Here is a 21,776-nt window from a genome sequence, read left to right as displayed (position 1 = left end):
TCTCTATGGTTTTGTCTGTTCTGGACATTTAAAAGAAACGAAGTTGTGCGATATTGACCTTTAGTCTCTGGTTTCTTTCACTGAGCATAATGTTTTCTAGGTTCATCCATTCTGTAACATGTACTTCATTCCTTTTTATGGCCAAATAATATTCCATATCTGGAGAGACCAGAATGCGTTTCTCAATTTATCAGCCAATGAACATTTGGGTTGCTTCCACTTTTTCGGTTACTGTGAGTAATGCTACTATGAACATTCATGTACAGGTATCTGTTTGAGTCTCTGCTTTTAATTCCTTTGGATACATACCTGAGAGTAGAATTTCTGCGTCTTATGGTAACTCTATGTTTAAGTTTTTGAAGAATTACCAAACTGTTTTCTACAGTGGCTGCACCATTTTACCTTCCCAGCAGCAATGTATAGGGTTCCAATTTCTCTACATCCTCACCAACACTTACTATTTTCCTTTTATTTATTTATTTTTGATTATGGCCAACTAGCAGTTAGTGAAAGGGTGTCTCTTTGTGGTTTTGACCTGCATTTCCCAATGCCTGATTGATGTTGGGCATCTATAGCTGGTGCTCTTACTCTGTTATCTGGTCTCTCAGGAGCGAGGATTGAATACCTCGAGTGGGAGCATTTTGTTACAGGTAGGTCGAGGCTGTAATGGGCAAGAACTTTTCAAGCCTTGCAAATGAATCATGGCATCCTTCTGAAGTCTACAACGAGAACTCTTCTTGTTATAGTGCCTGAGCTTTCTCATGACTGAGCCATGCCACATCCCAGTAGATGAAATGGAAGCACAGAGATAATTCACCCAGGGAGCAGCTCGACTTTGCCTTTTATTAAGCCTGCAGTATCCTAGATTCCGTTTTATCTTTATGCCCAGTAGAAAGCAAATCACCTGGGGATAACAAACCTCTGCCATTTCACCTACTCAAGTGTTTCTCCATGATATTCTCTACCACCAGCATTAGAATCACTTGAGTTGCTTGTTGCACAGATTCCCTTGTCCCTATTCTAGCTCTAGCTGAATCTGTACCTCTGAAATGGGGTCTGGGAGCCTGCATTTTAATAAACTCTCCAGGTGGTTTTAGTGCCTACTGACATGATAGAACCACTGGTTGAGGAGCTCTTAGTCATTCACACATGCATGTTAGTCATTAACCTACATGCATTAATTCTAGCAGATCACCCATTATTCCAAAATGCAGCAGCCCTCCTGAGAGACTAGGGGAGGGCAGGAAGCCATCAAAACCTGGCAGTATCTGGGAAAGCTTGGGGGTCCAGAGCTACTGGGAGGACTTGAGAGGAGTAACTGGAGGAAGCAAAGGATGCTGCAGGCACAGACTTCCCCCCCTGCTGCACCTTAAGGATGCTACTTGGGTGTCCTGGGACTCAGGGATCAATTATAATTTCAGTTAAGTAGATTAGCCTGGTAACCAATCATAAAATCCATTTTCCCCTCAAAGCAATGTTACCCAAGTTTCAAACAACTAAGCTAAAATGAGCTCAGGGAGCATGACCCTTCCATTCTGTGGCACGGCTAGTCCCAGTAATTGCACAAAGGGAAACATCTCTGTGGTATTTGGGTTATTTCCACCCTGACACTTAAATGCATGTTCTAAATCCGACCAGCAGCTGGGGACCACTAATGACCTAGCAGAGGTTTCCATGGCCCCTTTGATTCTTCCTTCCTGCTGCTCAAGCTTCTTTATCCTGGTCGAGGGCCAGTCCGGGAATGTGGGCGAAACAAGACAGAGGAGAGGAAGAGCTAAGGAACAAACAGCTGCAGGGAGCAGCATTCACAGTTTTACTTAAATTGCATTTTCTACTCTGGAGACAACCAGGGACCAGGCTGGAAAAACTATGTAAGGGCAACACTGTTGGGTGTGCCTGGAGTTCCAAAAGCTGCAAAGGGGCTGGTTTCACTTGGGTCAGACGGTGCTGCCCTCCCTGCAATACGATGCTGCAGAAAGAGGGCTGGACTCGGAGGCAGGACACCCAGGTTTGGTCTTGGCTCTTGTAAGCCCTTGGTCTTTCTTTCTCTTGGCCTCAAGTTTCCTTCTTTGTAAAACAAGCCAGATTAATTTCCAAGGGCCTTTCTAGCTCTGTCATTCTGAGAGTCTGTCATCCATTTCATTTCAATGTCTGGCGATGTGGGTAATTATGCAAGTTAAACAGGAAATAGGATGAGCTCTCCTCGTGAATGAGATTCCTGCTGCTTGCTAATTATGCTTTAATCAGGGTACAATGCAGCCACCCACACCAAATCAGTTGCGGCAAGGTGTTGGTAAATTCACCCAGCGGAGCTTTCAGGTCTGGGAATGAACCCAGATGGATTCAGCTCCTCTCGGCTCCCAGGGACTGACATTTATTTCTCAAGTACTTGCAGAGTAAATTTAGGAAACCACGAAGTTCAGAGTTTGGTCCTAATGTTTTTTTTCTCCTTCTCTTCCTCAAATATTTTGAGCCAAGTGCTATCCTTTATTGTCTCCTGTACTAATAATCTAGGGGGCAGGAGAGAGAGAGAGTTAAAAATAGGAAGAACATGTTCTGGAGTGCCTGCAGTGTTCATGAGTACCCTTTCTTAGAATCCCTCTACTCACAGACCCTGCTGAAATGCAGGTCTAGACATCATATTTGGACCATGTGACATCTTCCCATATTCAATTGGTTGGCCAGAAACCCAATTCTCTCTCTCTCTCTCTCTCTCTCTCTCTCTCTCTCTCTCTCTCTCTCTCTCACACACACACACACACACACACACACACACACACACTCTCTCTCTCTCCTTGAATCCAAACACATAGCAGCTAATCAGTTGGTGGGTTCTGCTGTCTAGCGTGGTAGACCATGAGTAAAAAGAAGAAACTGGTTTCTGGTGAGAAAAGCAAAGAAAGTCCATGGGATTGATGAGAGAGACCACTGGGCTTCTGGGAGCCAGAAAGAGGAAGTTTCCATTCTCTAAATGTTTCTAATTTGGTTTCCATATCCATGAGTTTGCCTGTGGTCCTTTTCCTTGAGCTAGCATGAATTCCTGTTTTTTATAACCATCATTCCATAACATGGCTGAGAGTGGGGCTGTGCCTCATTTATTTTGGTGTCTCCATGGCATAGAGCATAAGCCTTCACTCTTAGTAGGCATTCAAGAAATGCTTGTTGACTTTAATTGAACAAATTCCCTTCTAACCCCTGCCCCATTTGCAGACAGCCAGGTATGATCTGAACAAGTAGGAAGCAGAACTTGATTTAGTCCAAAGTTGATTGGGGAAAATACTTTAGTGGGGTTAAAATAAACCATGCTATAACTTAATAACTCAATAAGATTATCTCCCTTTCCAGACATTTGCTCTGTTCCTACCTACTAATTTTCAGGTGGAACAGTATATGTTTGCAAATAGTTTATTCGGTCATAGACTTTTATGCATTCACTTATTGGACAGCAATTTGAGGACCTACTATGTGTCATTCGCTAATTCCTTTGAACCTACCATATACGCTATAAACATATCTTCACTTTCCTTTCAATTTGTGATGTCCAGTTCTTCATTAAGTTCATATTCCCAAAGCCAAAGAAGAAAATGTCTTATTAACCAGCTAGTCTGAAATCAGTGCGGAAGAACAGCTGCCAGATCAGGTCAACCAACCACTTTAAATCAACCTAATGATCCAATCTTGAGCAGATGAACTCATTCAAAATCACAGCCAAGGCACTGATGGAAAAACAGCCCCCAGTGGGGCTCAAGTCTACAACCCAGAGTGCCACCCATTGATAATCCACTGGACCCATAACAAAAGTATTGAAATGAGAACAGGTGGCCCAGTGCACCATCTGAGATTTAATACCTTATCGACTCCTGCTATAGAAATGAGGCTTGACTCCAACAGTAGCATCATCGGGTGGCAGCCCTTTTCTGGATGGAGAAAATAAAGCCCTAGCCTGCCCATTTTACTAAGTTGCTCTTGTTCATGTGTAAATGCAAATGAGAAATACTGACACTGCTTCTTTTTGACATTGCTTTTTAATTATTACCATCAATAAATCATTTTATCCTTGAACAGACTTGAGAATGGCCCAAAGGCAGAGGCCCAATTCTTTAGGAACTAAGCCAGCAAAGAATGGGCTTTCTCACCCCCCACCTCTTCCTTTACCTGCTGTCAGAAACAGGAGTGCTCTTTCTTCAAGGAGCTGGAAGCAAAAGGCTGCCCTTGAGTTCCATTTGGGAACTCAATATTGACACACAGTTTTACCCTCAATATTGACACACGAGTCTACCCTTGGCCTGACTTACTGGCCACTGTCACAGAAACAGGATCTGTCCTCTTCTGCATTTCTTTCTGCTTCATTTGTTCTCTTTTCATTGTAGTGGGCTGAGGGGTGCCTCCTTCTCCCAAAAGATATGTCCATATTCTGTGACTGCTGCCTTATTTGGAAACAGGGTCTTTGCATAAGTAATTAAGTCAAGGATTTGAGATGAGAAGATCATCCTGGATTATTTGCGTGGCCTTTAAATCCAAAGGCCACTGTCCTTATAAGAGTCAGTAGAGGAGAGAATACAGACAGGAGGAGGCAGTGTGATCAGGGAGGCAGAGACTGGAGTGATACTGCCACAATCCAAGGAATGCTGGCAGCCACCAGAAGAGGCAAGGGAGGATTCTCCCCTAGAACCTTTAGAGGGAGCACGGCCCTGTTATTGCTTGAATTTGGACTTCTGGCCTCTAGACATTTTGTTGCTTTAAGCCACCAGTTTATGGTACTTTGTTACAGCAGCCACAGGAAACTAATTGCTTGCACTGCCAGTCTCAAGTGGTTCCAGCCTCTCCTTTCACTCAAAGCCCTGGAATCCAGGGAAAACATGATTTTTTTGCTCGGTTGCTGTGGTGTTTTGGGCTGACCCTTCCTCTTGTGGACCCTTAGCATCAGCAACATCTGGGAACTTGATAGAACTGTAGACTCTCAGGCCCCAGCCCAGACCAATGGAACCAGAATTTGTGTTTTAACTGGATCCCCAGGTGGTTCACATACACATTCAATTTTGAGTAGCACTAGTTGGAGAAACTCTGAGGTGGCAGTTAGATCTTTTCTCCATCTGCAAGAATTCTACCTTCTTCATGTTAAATCTGTTAAAAATGGCAGAGAGGTTATGTAAAGACCAAACCAAACCAAACTCTGGGTTAGAAATGCATGCTGATGTGCTATGGATCTAATGACATGATATCTGGAGTTTGCTTTAAAAGATTCCAGAGAGCAAGAAAGGAAAGGAAAGCAAGAAAGGAAAGAAAATGTATTGCGTGGGGACAGTGGTGCAAGATTGGCAAAACATGGACACATTCTTGCAGCTTGGTGCTGGGTACATGGTGGTTCGTTGCACAATGTTCTCTGCTTTTTCTGCAGACATTTGCATAATGAAAAGTTAGGAGATACCTTGTTTCCCAACCTTCCTTATTTTCAATTTTTTTCATGATTCCTTTTTTATTCTCCCTTTGTAGAAATGACAGGTATTGGAGGGACATCTCTTTTTTCTGTTTCAATCTGTGGTTTTCTTTGCTCTGTTTGCCTGTGTTGACTTCCAGGACTTTTTCAGCAGAGAGCTTTTGCTAGCGGAGCAGGATGGGAGCTGATTAAGGTTTACAGTATCTTATAACTAGGTTTCCAACATCTGCTGGGCTTTATTGTTACTGGCAGCAGCAGGAATTTAATTTCCTTTCTCTTTCCCTAAATCCCTTACTTCTTTCAGGCTTTTCCCCTGACTCGCTACAGTGTCACATGTGTGACCTTTGGCTTTCTGATTTACATGTGATTTGCATATTACACATCTAGTCCAGGCCTTCTCGACCAGGGGTTGATTTTGCCCCACCCTCAGGAACATTTGACAATGTCTAGAGCTAATTTTGGTTGTCACAATTGGAGGATGGATGCTGCTGGCATCTAGTGAGTAGAGGCAAGGGATGCTGTTAAACACTACATGCACAGGACAACCCCCCTAAGACAAAGAACAGTCTGGCCCCAAGTGTTGATAGCACCAAGGTTAAAAAACTCTGATTTAATCCTAAAGATTATCCAACTACATTTGGCCATATTTCCTTTGCTCATGTCTCATGTCGAAGGAGAGGTGGACTGATTCATCGATGGGGAATTTTTTTCTCCTGTAGGTTGATTTTGGGATAGAATGTAAGCAACTGATCATTTGTGCAAGTTGTGCTCTGCACACCTCCAGGGGGCACCACCCACATGGTATTCATGAACCCCCTACCGCCCCCGCCCCCGGAATTGTGCCATACACAATCTACATTGCTATAAGTGGTTACTCTGGTTTTGGGGTTGCCCAGGGAGTGGGGTTCTGAAACTGGGAGAGACTTAATTTCTGGCCAGCAGGGGCCCTGAAGCTACCATTGAGTGTCCTTTCAAAGAAAGAGAAAATGTTGAGCAGATGAGACCTCACTTTTATTATTCTTGACCATCATCTAGTTAGGGAGTGTCTCCTTTTCGCCCCAGGGCTGTATCCATTTGGCTAGATCTAAAATTGTCAAATTATAATATCATGGCTTATGCTTTTGATAGCTTTTGTCCGAAACCTAGCAGTAATAGCTTCTTAATTTCAGTCAGTTCCTTGGGGGAGAAAATATATGCTGCCTCCGTCAAACTTCCTATCTACCCACTATTTGCTTGGCGGGATTTCCTTAGTTTCAGCAGCATAACTTTGCAATAAAAACTGAGATTGCAAAAACGTTCATTGTCATTACCAGTGATGGAGCAGTAAGTACAGGCTTCTGGAGAGAGAGAGAATCAGGTAATTTTAACTAGCAGAATGAGCTGCTAACTCTCAGAGAATAGCTTTTCATTTTCGTAAGATCTGAAAGGAATTGTGACAGATTTCAGGGAGACGGAGGGACGGTGCTGGGAAGCGGCTGTTTTTATGTGTGGTTACCAAGTCCACTGGGAGTCATGCCCTGTGGGCAGCCCTGTGGATGGAGTTGTGCTTTCTTGAGACTGAGTACTGGGTCTCTCAACTGTGAACCCCCATCATTGCACTGCTGGGTCCTGGCTGGTGTGGTGAGCCTCTGCAGTTTCTGCCAGTCCTTTCATTGCTCCTCCCTCTGACAGCAGTCCCTGATTTTCCTCTGGGAACTCACCAGTCCACCACTCGCAATCCAGGTGGTTTGCCACCCTCACTCTAATCTGGAGGTGGGCATGTGGTCTCAGCTTGGGTGTTCAGCATCATTCCACCTCCCCGGCCACAGCGATTGGTTATGAGAAGCAAATTGGCCTAATGAGAGTCAATCTTGAGAATTTTTGGTCCCTCTTAGGAAAGAGAAATAAAAAGAGGAGGAGGAGTGGGAAAGAGAGAGATCGATCATTCCGATGACATAACTTGAGGACTTGGATGTAGTCATACCAGAAGCTACTAATTAATTATGCATTATAGGACTAGTATGAGTTGAATTGTGTTCCTTAAGAAAGATATGTTGAAGCCCTAAACCCCAGGACCTCAGAATGTGACCTTATTTAGAAACAGAGTCACTGTGGAAATGAGGTCATAGTGAAGTAGGGTCGGCCCCTAATCCAAATGACTAGAGTCCTTATAAGAAGACGGCCATGTGAAGACAGAGACCAGGGAGAACACCATGGATTGGATGGAGGATTGGAACGATTGACCTGCAAGCTAAGGAACCCCAAAGACTGTCAACAAACCACAGAAAGCTAGGAAGAGACAAAGAAGGATTCCCTACAGCTTTCAGATGGAATGTGGCTCTATTGATGCTCTATCGATTTCAGACTTCTGGCTTGCAGACCTGTGAGATAGTAGATCCCCATTGTTTTAAGCCACCTGGTTTGTGACACTTTGTTGTGGCAGCCCTAGGAAATAAATATAAGTAGTTTCAAATTAATAATCCTCTTTTTTATCTTCCTCCTCTTTCTTCCCTTTCTCCTTCTCTATCTTCTGCTTCTTCAAAATCATCATCCTCATCCTTTTCCTCATCATTTTCACCTAAGCAACTGAAAGGCTCTAATGTTGATGTAGTGACACACTGTGAAATGGGGAGTTCAACCTCCAGGGTCACTCCCTGGCTCTCTTGCATTGACCCCTGGGGGTCAGAGGTAAGATCATAATTCTGGGGGCTTTCTGGAGCTCTACTCTGGGACACCATCCCCTGTTACCAATTGCCTTTAAACAGACTAATGCTCACCCCTGGCTATCTGAGTCCCATCAAGGACCTATTCTTGGTAGGCGGAATTCCAAGATGGCTCCCACATTCCTGCACCCTGATGCACATGTCTTGCTTAATTCTCTCCCCTTGCTCATGGGTCATACCTGTGCTTACTTCTAATCAACAGAACATGGAAAAGTTGAGGGGATTTTGGAGATGTAACTGAGGCCCCTAATCAGTTTGTTTTGAGTTAATCAAAAGGGAGATTATCCAAGGTGGGCCTGACCTAATCAGGTGCGCTCTTCAAAGAATGTCTAGAGGAGTGAGACACTTTCTTGCTGGCCTCGAAGAAGCAAGCTGCCATGAGTTCTCAGCTGCAAGGCAATGACTTCCTCCAATAATCATGTGAACTTGGGAGGGGACCCCAGCCCAGCTGACACCTTGATTGCAGCCTTGTGAGACCCTGTGGACTGAACTCAGTCATGCTCAGACTCCTGACCTATGGAAACTGAGGTATAATAAGTGGGTATTGTTCTAACCTAAGTTTGTGGTAATTTGTTATGCAGCCATGGACAACAAATATATCTTTTCATCTTAAGGAACTTCCAGGTGCTGTGGTGAAGCTCTCCTTTGTGTGTGTGGCATGGAGGTAGGGAGATAGGTGGAGAGGAGTGGAGCCAAATGGGGAGAAGAAAACTATCTTGGGGGAAGTCGTGGCCCATCTGATGAGGGAGGGAGGAACTTGATGAAATATGCAGGCCTGCCTAGTGCCTTGCCTTGGGGAGCTGGAAGGAGAACATTACCTCACAGCTAGGTCTTGCTGTCCTCAGGATACTTGCTCCTAGACAGAGGTCCTACTTCCTTGTCTTGCAGGTGGTGCTAGGGGACAAATACTTGGAAGAAAAGCGTGCACTCTTTGTAAGGATGCAAAGATTTTCTTGAGCAGAGAGATGATAAGGTGGGATATTTTGATTAATAGCCAACTGTTAAAAAATCCTTTCTGCCCGAAGAGAAATTAGGGGGATTGTTTTATAAACTATATAAATGTCTAACCAATGTACTATATACTTGAAACTAATAATAAAATTTAAGACAAAATTTTTAAAAAAGGGGAAAAATATTTTCTCTCCTTTAGCTTTTCCCTTGTTCAAACAGCCAGGATTTCTGTCCTCTGTGCATCAAGGAAAGGATGTGTGAGAGTGTAGAAAGCAGAGACTCCTTCTGGCTTTGGAGTTTCAAAAGTTTGGCCCCTTATAGGAGCCATAGGGGAGTTGGGGTACAGAGAAAGGTTTAGGAGGACACAAGTCAATTAGATCAAAGCTCCCTGTCTGATGCCCTGAGCTGTCAGAAAAGGACGCAAAGAGAAGGAAGGATCCCAGGAAAGCGGCTCTTTTTCCTTCTCCCTGGTGGAACTACAGAGAAACAGAAGCAACCCCCACCTAAAGGTCTGTGGGATTTGGAAGCAGAAGGGACATGAGCTCGTGTTGTAGGACAAATGCTGGAAAGATGGCAAGACCCTAGAGACATATGTGTGTAGTTGCCACCATCCCCACTGCCTGGCCCTATGGAGATGCTCAAACAATAATCATCGAATGAAAGAATACATATAGCCAAAACTCACTAAAAAAAACTCCAAGAAGACTTCCCTCACCAGTAGCAAGGAAAGCTGATGAGAATCATGCAATCCTGACTTGGGTGAGGGTGAGATATCCACATACCTGACAGCTCTCAAGCATGGTGAGGTCCTGCTGCCCGAATGTGGACTATACCCCGGGTGGCTCAGGGTTCTGACTTGGGCAGCCAAGTCAGCTGTGTTTTAGGGGGGTCACTCATGGGCCCTGTGCCTGCTGCATGGCCTCTCTGGCTGTGCCCTCTGCCTGGGACCACCTGACTCCAGTTCCTTGGAATCTGTCTAGGATGCTCGGAGGGGTGGCCATGTAGCTCCTTCCACCTGAGCCCTTGTCAGAGCTGTGCCGTCCTAATTCGCAGCTGAGATGTAAAGCAGTACTGCAGGGCTCCCTGTCATCACTTCTCTCCCGTGTTAAATTGCCCAGAGGTGTTCGTAAGAACACCAGTTAATTAGTCGTTGGGCCAAGAGAGCTCCTTTTATCATAGTTTGTGTCAAGCCTACCCCCTGGAATCTGATGAGGTCTTTGGGTGCTGGCAGCACCAATTTTTATCCATTATTTTTTCTATTATGGATAATTCTTTTCCACAGTGGAGTCAGACAGAGGTCGCCTTGAGCCCAGCTCACGAAGATGAATATCAGCGTTTTTGCTGGGTCCGGGGTGTCCTCTCTTTCATGAATACAGCCTATCTAGGATATATACCTGTTGCCTAGAGGCTCTGAAGATGGGACATCCAACTCCTCTCCTTTGTTCACTACCAGTGGGGAATGGAAACAGGACCGCTCCAGGGAGCATTAGTGTTTGTATGTATGTGTGTATATATATATATATATATATATATATATATATATATATATATATATATATATATAGGTTAAGCGACAAAAGTGAGATGCAAAGAATGTGACATGCTGCACACATTCTTTGCATCTCACTTTTGTCACTTGATCCATCTTGGAGATAGCTTCCTGTTGGGCACTAAGAACTTCCTCATTTTTTTCTTTAAAGGTGGCAGAGTAAGCCATTCTATGAATATGTTTTATTTAGCCATTCCCCTCTGGATGGATGGTTAGGTTGTGTTTATTTTCTTTTGTGATTACAAACACTAATGCAATGAATAACTGAATATACATCATTTTCCACACACACACTTCTATATATATATATAGAAGTCCTACAAGTAGAATTACCAAATAAGAAAGTTTATGTGTTTGTGATTGTGTTGGAAGTTGCCAAATTACCCTCCACTAGAGCCGTCCTGTTTCCATTCCCTACTGGCAGTGAACAAAGGAGAGGAATTGGGGTGGTTTTGTAATTTTTAAAATTTGCTCTCACTGTTTATATCTTCTCATTAAAACCCTCCTGGGAATAAATAAAAGGTGGGCAAGCCTTATAATATTTTGTGCCTTAGTATTCTCAGTGTCCAGGGACCCAGCATCTGCCCACGGGAGATCTTTTAAGTGTTAGAAAGTTAAAGCTGCAGGGAAGTGGCATTTGCTTTCTCCAGAAAAGGGCTATTTAGTTCCTGCTTCCCGGCGCTAATAGTTCCCAAATGACTTGCCTCTCAAAGAGTTTACATGTAGGAAAATCTCTCTCAGCAAATCTCCCTCTGAGTCATTGTTCAGCTTTATTTTTTAAGTTTCTGATTCAAGGGCCACTTTAAGAGTCTAATAGAAGCAATAAAACCCTCTCCCCTCAAAAGGCACCAGTAGTTGGCATGTCATTGGACCTCAGGGAGTGGCCCTTAGGACGGGGGTGAGGCTCATGCTGCCAGGCATCTCTTTCTGCCCTGAGACAGGGGTCTGTGAATTCTGGTTCGGAACTGGGCAAGACTGGTCCCTAGGTCCAGGTCTGACTTTCCCCTTTCCTACTTTCTGGCCATGTGACTGGCCAGTTACTCAGCCTTTCTGAGCTTTAGCTTTCTCATCTGTGGAATGGGGACAACACTGCTTAGCAGTATCGTATTGGAGATGATGAAAAGAGAGCACCTCCTACAGTGCCCATGTTAGAGAAACAGGATATTATTATTCTTATTATAGTAGAGTCCTTTGCAACTGGGATTCTGAAACAACCATATTTCTTCTTGTCACTGAGACCTCACACATGCTGTTCCCCCTGCCTAAAAGACTTTTCCTTCCTCTTGTCGTTAGAAGTCTCTTTCATTTGCAGCTCCACTGCTCCATCTCAGAGACCCTTTCTCACCTCTCCAATTTCAAATGAGCTCATTCTGGCCATCTTATTCTGGAGCAACGCTCCTCTTCCTTCTTGGTGCCTCTTGAAGTTGTAGTGAGGTCTGTTAGTGTGTTTGCTTATCTCATGTCTGTCTGACTTGGTAGACCTCGTGCTCCAGGTGAGCAGCGGGGGACCAGCATGGGCAAGGGCCCTGAGGCAGGTAGGGCTGAGTGGAGGCACAGGCAGGAGGCCTTTGTGATCTGGAGGGAAGCACTCGAGGAGAAGAGAGATGAGAGAGGCCAGGAGACAGGAGGTCAGAAGCCAGGCCATGGGGACCTTCTGGGCCACAGAAAGACAAAATTCGCATTCTCTTCGAAGAGCACTGGCGTCCCTCCAACTCTCTAGTATTAAGCAGGAGAGTTACCTGACTCAACTGAATTATTTATACTTTACAGTTTTACTATTTTTATAAAATTCTTTTAATAATTTACTTTTTAAGAAAGATCACTAGTCACTGTGTGAAAGGCAGGGTGGAGGGAAGGGTGGGCCTGGGGAGCGGGTAGATCCCTTAGAAGTCTGCAGTTCTGAGTTCGATTCTGACTGCAGGCCAGGGCCTTTTAGTCCTTGAGGTTCTAGAATTAACCCTGGAATCCCAGTGTGTTCTAAGTTAGTGCTTCTTCTAGGAGTTGATCCCAAGTTGCACGAACTGCCTCAGTCTCCCCAGAGCTAACCCGGCATGGGGTCTGTCTTAGGAAATGACAGATACTGGCGCCTTCCATTAGCATTTGTGGTCTGGCTGCAGAGTGGAGCTTACCTGAGACGGTGGTGAAGTGGGATGGGGGGAGGTCATCGTCACAGGGTGGGACGAGATATTTGGCCTTCGCGCCCTCCTGGGCCAGGTGATTCATGTTGGGGATGTGCATGTCCTGGTCCTAGTCCCAGCAGAAGCCATCAAATGAGATCAGCGGCAGCTTATTGAAGTTCTTCTCCATGGGGGTGGGGTGGCCACTGGCCCAGCCCAGCAGGACGGGCCTCAGCAGCAGCACAAGGACCCGAAGCCCGAAGCCCGTCATGCTGCGAGTGCCTCACAGGCACACATCGCAGAGTTCATGGACCTGCTCCTGTTTTCTCCCTTTTTTATCTGTGATTGAACAAAGTCCAAATTGACAATTCTCCTGGAGCTCTATTGAGGATCAAAACACCTGGAGTGTAACAAGATGGCACATTTTATGTGATAAAGCAGTTCCGGAAATGGATAGTCGTGATGGTTGCACGACATTGTGAATGCACTTAAAGCTACGGAATTGTACACTGTAAAATGGTAAAAGTGGTAAATTTTATATGTATTTTACCCCAATAATAAAGGTCAAACCATGTGAAATATTTTAGACTCCTATACCAATTCCACTGTTGTGAAGATTTAGGGAACAAATTAGACTGGTGCTTTCCTTTGCTCAGTAGATCCTGTTTTTATAGGGACAACAAATGATTGTTCATTATGATTATGAAAACAGCCAGTGTGGATTAACTGCCCAAAAGGAGAGTTAATACATTAACTCCATATATTATCTATTTGTTTTTTTAAAAACATCTAGAAAGGTTTTTTGTTGAAAATTCCACTTAAGAATTTTTAAAAATTATTGTGGTCCAATACACATAAGATAAATTTTACTATTTTGATCACTTACAAGTGTAGGAATTCAGTGATATTTAGTACATTTACAAAACTGCACAACCATCATCACAATCTAGTCCCAGAATAGTTTCATCATCCAACAAAGAAACCCTATACCTGTTAGCAGTCACTTGATATTCCTCCCTCTCCCAGCAACCACTAACCTGCTTCCTGTGTGTTCAGATTTACCTATTTTGGACATTTCATATAGGTGGAATTATACAATATGTGGTCTTTTGCGTCTGGCTTCTTTTACTGAACATAAAGTTTTCAAGACTCATCCATTTCATGGCATGAATCAGTACTTTATTCCTTTTTGTGGATGTGTATTCTGTAGTATAGATAGTCTACATTTTATATTATCCATTCACCGGCTGAGGGACATTTGGGTTGTTTCTCTCTTTGGCTTTTGTGAATAGTGTTGCTGTGAACATTTGTGTACGAGCTTTGATTTAAATAACCTCTTTTTTCTACTTAATTTACAACTTATCTATGAGGCAATTTTTACTTTGCAGCTGACTAAATAGCTCATAGAGGCTGTGGGACCACTCCAAGGTCACACAACACAAGTAAAGTCAAGACCGTAGTTTTAATACTTGGCTACATGTTTACTGGGGACAAGGGGATTAGATTTCCCGAGGGAACAAATTGCTTTGAACATGCTTAGCCATCTTTCCATCCACTCCACACTTACTGAGCATATTATGTGTGGTGGGCGCAGGAGACACAGAAGTATAGATGCAGAGGTTGCCTGTATGTGGCTCAGAGTCTAAGCAACGAGGGAAGGGTTACATGCAGTGGAAGGGCCTGCCAGAGGTACATGTAGGAAGCGATGCAGGAGCACAGGGAGCTGGTCCTAGCCTTGAGAAGATGGGTTGGGGAGGGCTTCCTGGAAGAGGTAGTGCTAGACTTGAGTTTTGCAGGCTGGGAGGAGTTAGCACTTTCCCTCAGTTGCTAACTCAGATGTGACGGCAGTCTCCTAACAGATCTCCCTGCCTCTGGCCTCTTCCTGTGGGTGCTTGGATGACACTTATCTCTGCACTTATAGAAAATTCTGTGAATTGTATAAAGATGTCACCAGTGGGTTTTCTGGTGACGGTCTACCCAGGTTTTCAGGTGAAGTTTTTAGAAGGTTTTTGTATTGATGTGGTGGGCTGAAGGCTGGATATCAGACTCAGATGAGATGACCCATTTCCCTCTTGCTGAAATTGCCTGAGAAATCTGTTCCAGGCATTTGCTTAGGTTGAGTCTTTGGGGGGGTGAGGAGGTGGTGTGTCAGGGGAAGCTCCATTTTGTATTTGCATAACTTGGCTTGTTAGTGCAATGTTTTGCTATAATTAATTAGCACTGTTTTGCTATATGAGGGATTTTCATAGAATTTTGTGATGAGTATGCAGCATCGTGTCTGCAAGTGTTTTAAAGCTTGCCAGGCCTGTGTTCACATCTCGGCTCTGCCACTTACTATATATGACACCTTGGGCCATGTCCTATAACCTCTCTATGCCTGTTTTTTTCTCTGTAAGAAGGAATGACGGCATATTTTCTGTGGTTATGAGGCTCTGATGAGATAATGTACATCAGTGGGAATGCATACTGCTCATGGGATATCTATGTGCTCCCCCTCATTTCCTAGCTCTTTTGTAATTTATGGACAGTGTGTTGTGAGTAGGAGCCACATGCATCGCTTCCAGCCCAAAGCTTTCAAGGGGTGGCACATAACCATCCTACCCTCTCATCCTCTCTGCAGTAACTGTGGAAGCCTTGTGTTAAAATGGAAAATGTCTATCATTCTGGGTCTCTGAGTGATCCATATGGTGCATACTCACCGGCCAACCATGGTGAATAAAGAATATGAGAAGTCAACCTCTGTGGCCAGCCACTGAGATTTGGGGGTTAATTTGTTACTATGGCATAACCTAGTCTATCCTGGCTAATGAAACATGGTAAGCACTTACATTGGTCTCTAGTAATGGTAAGTGCCCAACAGATGTTAGTTACTTTTAGTACAATGATAAGTTGCCACTGATAGTTTTCGTTAACTGATCTGCTGAGGCCAGTGATGCTATTTTGTGCTTGGACAAATTGGACTTGGTACTCGGTCCAGTACATGGGAGGGACAGATGATTGAAGGCCAATAATAACCATCATTATCTTTAGTTTAAGTCCCTGGATACCCTTGGTGGCAATGAACAATATTTGCTACTCTGCGACAGCCAGGCCCAGAGGATAGTTGCCTTGGATACCAGGATTGAGATTCTCCAAGGCGAAACATTCTTTGGTCTGGAGAGAGCCTTGAGTATGGTAGATTCTCCTAGGGAATATGAATACTTACACTAAGTGGTTTGGTTCTTTGGGAATTGTATATCAATCAATTAGGCCCTTTTAGGGCAATCCACATGCATCTCTGTATTCTGGAAATACAGAAAAAATAGCCAGCTGTCATGCAATAATCTGCCAAGTCCATTGAAACTTCCCCAAAGTGCAACATTTGGTGTAATCAGCAGAGCTTAGTGGAGGTGGCTGGCTAGAGAGAATTCTCATTATAGTCACTGTGCTTATGGCCACAGCACTGTGGTGTGTCTTGGTTTCTCTTTGGCGAGTTCTGGTTTGGAAGGCATAATCCATCACTCGTTTAACAAATATTTATTGAGCCCTTTGAATGATGTGGAGGATGAAATATGGAGGAGAGTAAATCTCTTCCCGCCACTATGTTTTCAAGCTGTCCTAGTACTCAGCTGTGGGACATGCAGGCTTGAGGGTCCCACAGTACCAAAAGCATCTCCCAATAGTACCATCCTGAACGAGACCCTTCCTTGCAAGACCAGTGGCGCCATCTTTGACTCTTACCTTCTTGTGTGTGGCTGATATATCAGTCATGGGGAACTGTTATGGAAATGCAGTGAATTTGTGAAATTTAAGATTGGTCAAAGAATACCATTAAACTTTGTTAAGAAATATACATACTTATGACATAGTCACTGGAGTAGAGGTGAGGAAATTCCACAAATATTTTAGGAATCATCTTAGCTGGAGGTGGTGGTCAGAACTCTTGGTTGCAGTGACACAAATCCACATCTTACTAGTGTAGGTAAGAAAAGGGACCATCATCTAGTCTGGTTTTTCTCTGAAGCAGACCCTGAAACAAGGATTGGAGTACAAGTGATTTATTTGGGAGATGTTCCAGGGAGCACTCATAGAAGAATGAAATGACTCAAGGAAAGGAAGTAGGCTAATGCAAGGTGCTTCAGTCTTGGGTGCACCAGCACCCAAGCTTGATGAGCACCAGCAGGCTATGGGCTGGGCATCTGAAATCATTCCACAGAGAGGCAGGGGCGCAGCTGGGCTCCAGGGCCCAGGGATTCATGTACCACCAGATCTCTCTCTTTCCATTTCTGAATCTGCCTTTTTCTGCCTATAAGCTTAGTTTTCTCTCACTCAGGACTGGCTTTTTCCATAAGGTGAGGAATGTGGTCACAAAAGCTCCTGTTTTTCTCACTCTATAGTTCCTGTCATCACAGAGAATGTTCCAGTTAGGACAAACAAATCCAAAGAAAGAGCTCTGATTGGCCTATTTGAGTCAGATGCCCATTCTTGGACTAATCAACTGTGGCTGGGAGGGCAGAGTCATGTAGGGACATGGTAGCCTCCACTAGAGCCATGTAACTGGAGCAGGAAGAGGTATAAGTCTCAAAAGAAGGGAGAAGTGGTAGGCTGAAAAAAATAATAGATGTCTGTGATGAAAGGAAAAGATTAGGAGATGCATCCTGTTGAACCTTTTAGTTATTGGAGCTTAAACATTTTTTTGAATATAAAGTTCCATTGTGGGTCTCTTAGCATGATTTAGCAGAAAGGAGAAAACTACCATTAGCCAAATATTTCTATGTACAGGCTGTCTCTATGAATTCAAATACTTCTTGATTGAGCCAAAGATCAATTACAATGCTTCACAAGAGATGCAAATTCTGATAGTGTTGGCTTATGATGAGATCGAAGTTAAGCAAGAAGAGAACCGGCATATAGGACTAATTTCTCTCTTCTATCAGGTACTGTTGAGCTTAGGTTCTGGGTGACAGTCTACACACCTTGAGGGAGGGTTGGATATACAGGTGTGTGTGTGTGTGTGTGTGCGCGCGTGCGTGCGTGCGCGTGATTTAGGTAGTTTCTAAGATGAGTGACACATCCCTTTGCAATGTGATTATGAATCCTTTCATTAAGAGGTGGATTTTATTTCCCTCCCCTCAAATCTGGTCTGGCCTACGACTTGGTTTGATCAGTGAATGCAGCCAAAGAGAACGTGTCCAACTTTTGGTCCTAGGCCTTGTGAGCGAGCCCTTGGAGCTTCTCTTATTTTTGCTCTTTTGCAAGCCAGCACCAAGTAAGTCCTGGCTGTCCTGCCAAGGGGCCATGTAGACGGGGGGGGGGGGGGGCTCTGGAAGATGAAAGACCATGTGGAGGAAAACCAGTTTCCCCGGCTGACAGCCAGCACCAACTGCCAGGCATGTGCATGAAGCATCATTGACCTTCCAGCCCAGTTGTGCCCCCAGCTCTGTGCAGCCACACAGTGTGCCCAGATGAGACCAGCAGAGGAAATGCCCAGTCAGCTCACAGAATCGTGAGACATAATGAATTGTGGTTTAAAGCTACTAAGTTTTGGGTGCAATAAAATTCAAATAGCTCAATGAGGACATGAGCATGTGGGGTACATGTATCCCATCTGCTGAAGATCCATGAGTTCCTGTAATTCAACCCAGAGCTGACTTAGGTCTTCAAAGTCCTTCTTGTTAGAAACATCTGTGAAAAAAATGTTTAAAGACTTAATTTTTTAAGAGCAATTTTGGGTCCACAGCAAAATCAAGAGGAAGATACAGAGACTTCTCACATATTCCCAGCCCTGCAACATGCACAGCCTCCCCCATTATCAGTATCCCTCACTAGAGTGGTACATTACGTACAACTGATGAACCTGCACTGTCACATCACAGTCACCCAAAGTCCATAGTTTGTATTGCAGTTCACTCTTGGTGTTCTACCAACAATTTGGATGATGTATATGAAATTTTCACAGATTTGGACTATCTCAGGGAAATCTCAAAGCTCAGAAATTCTTTTGCCTCCTAAAATATTCTACATGTGGTTGAACTTTAGGAACTTCTGAGAAGGATCTGAAATGAAAGAAAAGTTTAGGGAATGTATTCCTATGGCTTCACTTCAGCAAGGTTCATGTTGAGTGTTGAACTAAGTAATAGTGTTAAGCCGGATCATGTTTTCAAAGACTCATACAGCTTCAGGGATGGCAAGAGGGGAGCAGCCTCCCAGTGTCTGTGACATAGCCAAAAGGGTTGGTTCAACTGGAAGAGACCAAGGTCTCTTTGGGCTAATATGATATTTCAGTAAGACAAACGTCACCACATCACAACCCCTCCTATAAATCTCTGCAAAGACAACCCCAGAAAAATTGACAAAATATTTAGTAAAATAATTTTACTGAAGATTTCAGGAGAATGTAGAAAAAGAGATTATGTCACACACTACATGGCAAAACCTCCATCCTTTGTAAGTTCAATGTATTCTTCATTTGCTATTTTGGGCCACATTGAACAAGGTGAATCCCTTTTTCTTACAACAGATGTTTGCCTACAGCCATATTTCCCTCTCTACTCTCTCTCTCCCTCTTTTCTTCCCTTCCTTTTCCAGACTGGGTTGGCAACCTTTTTCTATAATGAACCTGATAGTACATATTTTAGTTCTTGCAGGCCATATGGTTTCTGTCACAACTACTCAAGTCTGTCACGGTTGCATGAAAAGCAGCCACACACAACAGGTGAATAAAGGAATGTCGCTGAGTTATAAGAAAACCTTATTTACAAAAACGTGAGGCAGATTGGATTTGGCCTATGGGCTGTGGTTTCCTAACCCCTGTTGCTCTAGAAAATTCTTTCAGCTTGAACATCCCTAACTCTTTTGACCATTGTGCATTTGATGTGGCTTTGTTTTTCTTCCTTGTGGTGGTAACCATTTTCTGAATGCCTATTAATTTGTCCGTCTCTTAAAATGTGGCCCTTAGAACAAGATGCATCACTCTGCAAATGTAATGACATGATACTCTCTCATGCCACATTTTGAACAGGACAAAGAGAGGAGGAGTGACTATCACCCTTGGAAACTCCAACCTCATGAAAATTTGGTGAGACTTCTCGGCAAAGGTTGTAAACCTGTTAATCCATAGGCTGGAAGGATAGAAACCGGAAGTAGGATCTGTCGGGCTTGAGTTTAATAGCCAATGCACAGAGCTTTCTGACTTGTCTAATAGAGATTAGAAGGGGAGACTTGTCCACAGAAAACTTCTATGCCCAGGTGGAGATCCAGCAGATAACCTGTGAGCAAACCTTCCTAAGAACTCAGACGAGGGAAAAAGGCAGTGTTAGGAGAGTGAAAAGGTCAGTAATTAAGGCTATGACTGTGCTGGAAGAGGCAAAAGAAGAAAATTAGACTGCCAGGCATGAATAATGAGAAATCGTTGATGGAATTAGCAGGGTAGAACAAATACGAAAGTCTTCTTTATTCCTCTCATAGTCACAAGTTTTTGTTTAAATTGGATGGGGGAAGAAAAAGTAAGTGTATTGAGAATCCCATTTCACTAAGCATGGAAGGAAGGTTTTGGAAAAGGTCTCAGAAGAAGGAGTGACACGGAAGAGTTTATTGGAAGTCACCAGAAACTGAACACCCTTTTGGTAAAATCCAGGGACTGGGGAATGGGGGGATGGCATGCGATCAGGTCTTTGTTTGTCTGACAAAATAACCTTTGAAATGTTGGTTGTTCTCACAGCCTAGTCCTGACACTCTGCTCTCTCTAGATTTCCTCATTAGATGAGCCCATTCATTCCATAGCTTTATCTGCCATCCTGTGGCCATTGATTCCTGAATGTCCATCTCCAGCTCAGACTTTTCCTTTGAATGCCACTTACACGTCCAACATTTTTCTTGTTGTTTTTTTTTTTTCCATGTGTCAACAATGTTGATATCTCACACTTAACATGTCCAAAGCCACTAAAGCCAAACTCTTGCTTTTTGTCCCCCTCCCTCCCTGTGCCCCATCCGCGCTTCCTCCAGTCCTTAAGTGGAACCACTGACTACTCATCTGTTCAGGGCAGTAAGCCAGGCATTGCCTTCTTTTGCCCTTCCGCCCCATCAGCAAGTCCTTTGATTCTGAATTTTATCTCAAGTTGTCTATTCTCTTCACCTTTACTGTCACTATCTTGGACCAGGATACCTCCATTATTCCGCTGGGTATGGTAGCCATCTCCTGACTGGTCCTCTGCTCTTGCTCTTGACCCTTAGCAGTCCATTTCCCACCTGGCAGGTAAAGTGACCTTATGGTCCCTGCTTTGGCTTCCCATTGCATGGAAAGTAATTGAGACCATGGCTCTCCTGCCAGGTCCTCCCCATCTTTCCATCTCTGTCAGTCACACTGACTTTCTTTTGGTTCTTTGAACTCAAAAGGCCTTTTTCCATCTTGGGACCTGTCATTCCCTGGGAACGGGTTTCCTCTGCTTTTCCAAAAAATACCCTCTTATCGCTCTTTTAGTCTTAGCTTAAATGTTGTCTCCACAGAGAAGTCTTTCCTGACCCCCTTTATAAAGTGGACTCCCCTTTATTCTCCATCTCAGCCTCTTGCTACTCCCTTCATGGATTTTTTTTTATTCTATATATATATATTTTTTATCATTTTAAAAATTCTTTTCTCCCCCAATAACCCATAAGTTCTTTGTGGGCTGGGCCATGCCTACCTTGTTCATCCTTATATCACCAGCACCTAGCACAGTGCCTGATATAATAGTTGCTTAATAAATAAATCCGGACTAAAGGGATAAGTAAATGGGGAGTTACTTCTCTGAACTATAGACAATGAGCTTAAACACTTTGTGTTTTTCTTAGTTAGACATTATGTGCAATTAGACATACAGTAAATGATTATAACGAAAACATCTGTGTCTTGCCTGATGTTCATCACTAATCACTAAATTAGTCAGTTGTGGTTGTTTTGACAGTTCTGTTTTCAACATAATCATTTGTTTCTTTTAACTTATGGCTGTTGGCTTTGTTTGGGTTTGTTAGCCTGACACAGTGGCAGATGACATTAGTATTTG

The sequence above is a fragment of the Rousettus aegyptiacus genome, unplaced genomic scaffold, assembly GCF_014176215.1.
Source record: "Rousettus aegyptiacus isolate mRouAeg1 unplaced genomic scaffold, mRouAeg1.p scaffold_m13_p_8, whole genome shotgun sequence".
NCBI classification, from domain to species: domain Eukaryota; kingdom Metazoa; phylum Chordata; class Mammalia; order Chiroptera; family Pteropodidae; genus Rousettus; species Rousettus aegyptiacus.
Note: the sequence above shows the minus strand (reverse complement) of the source record.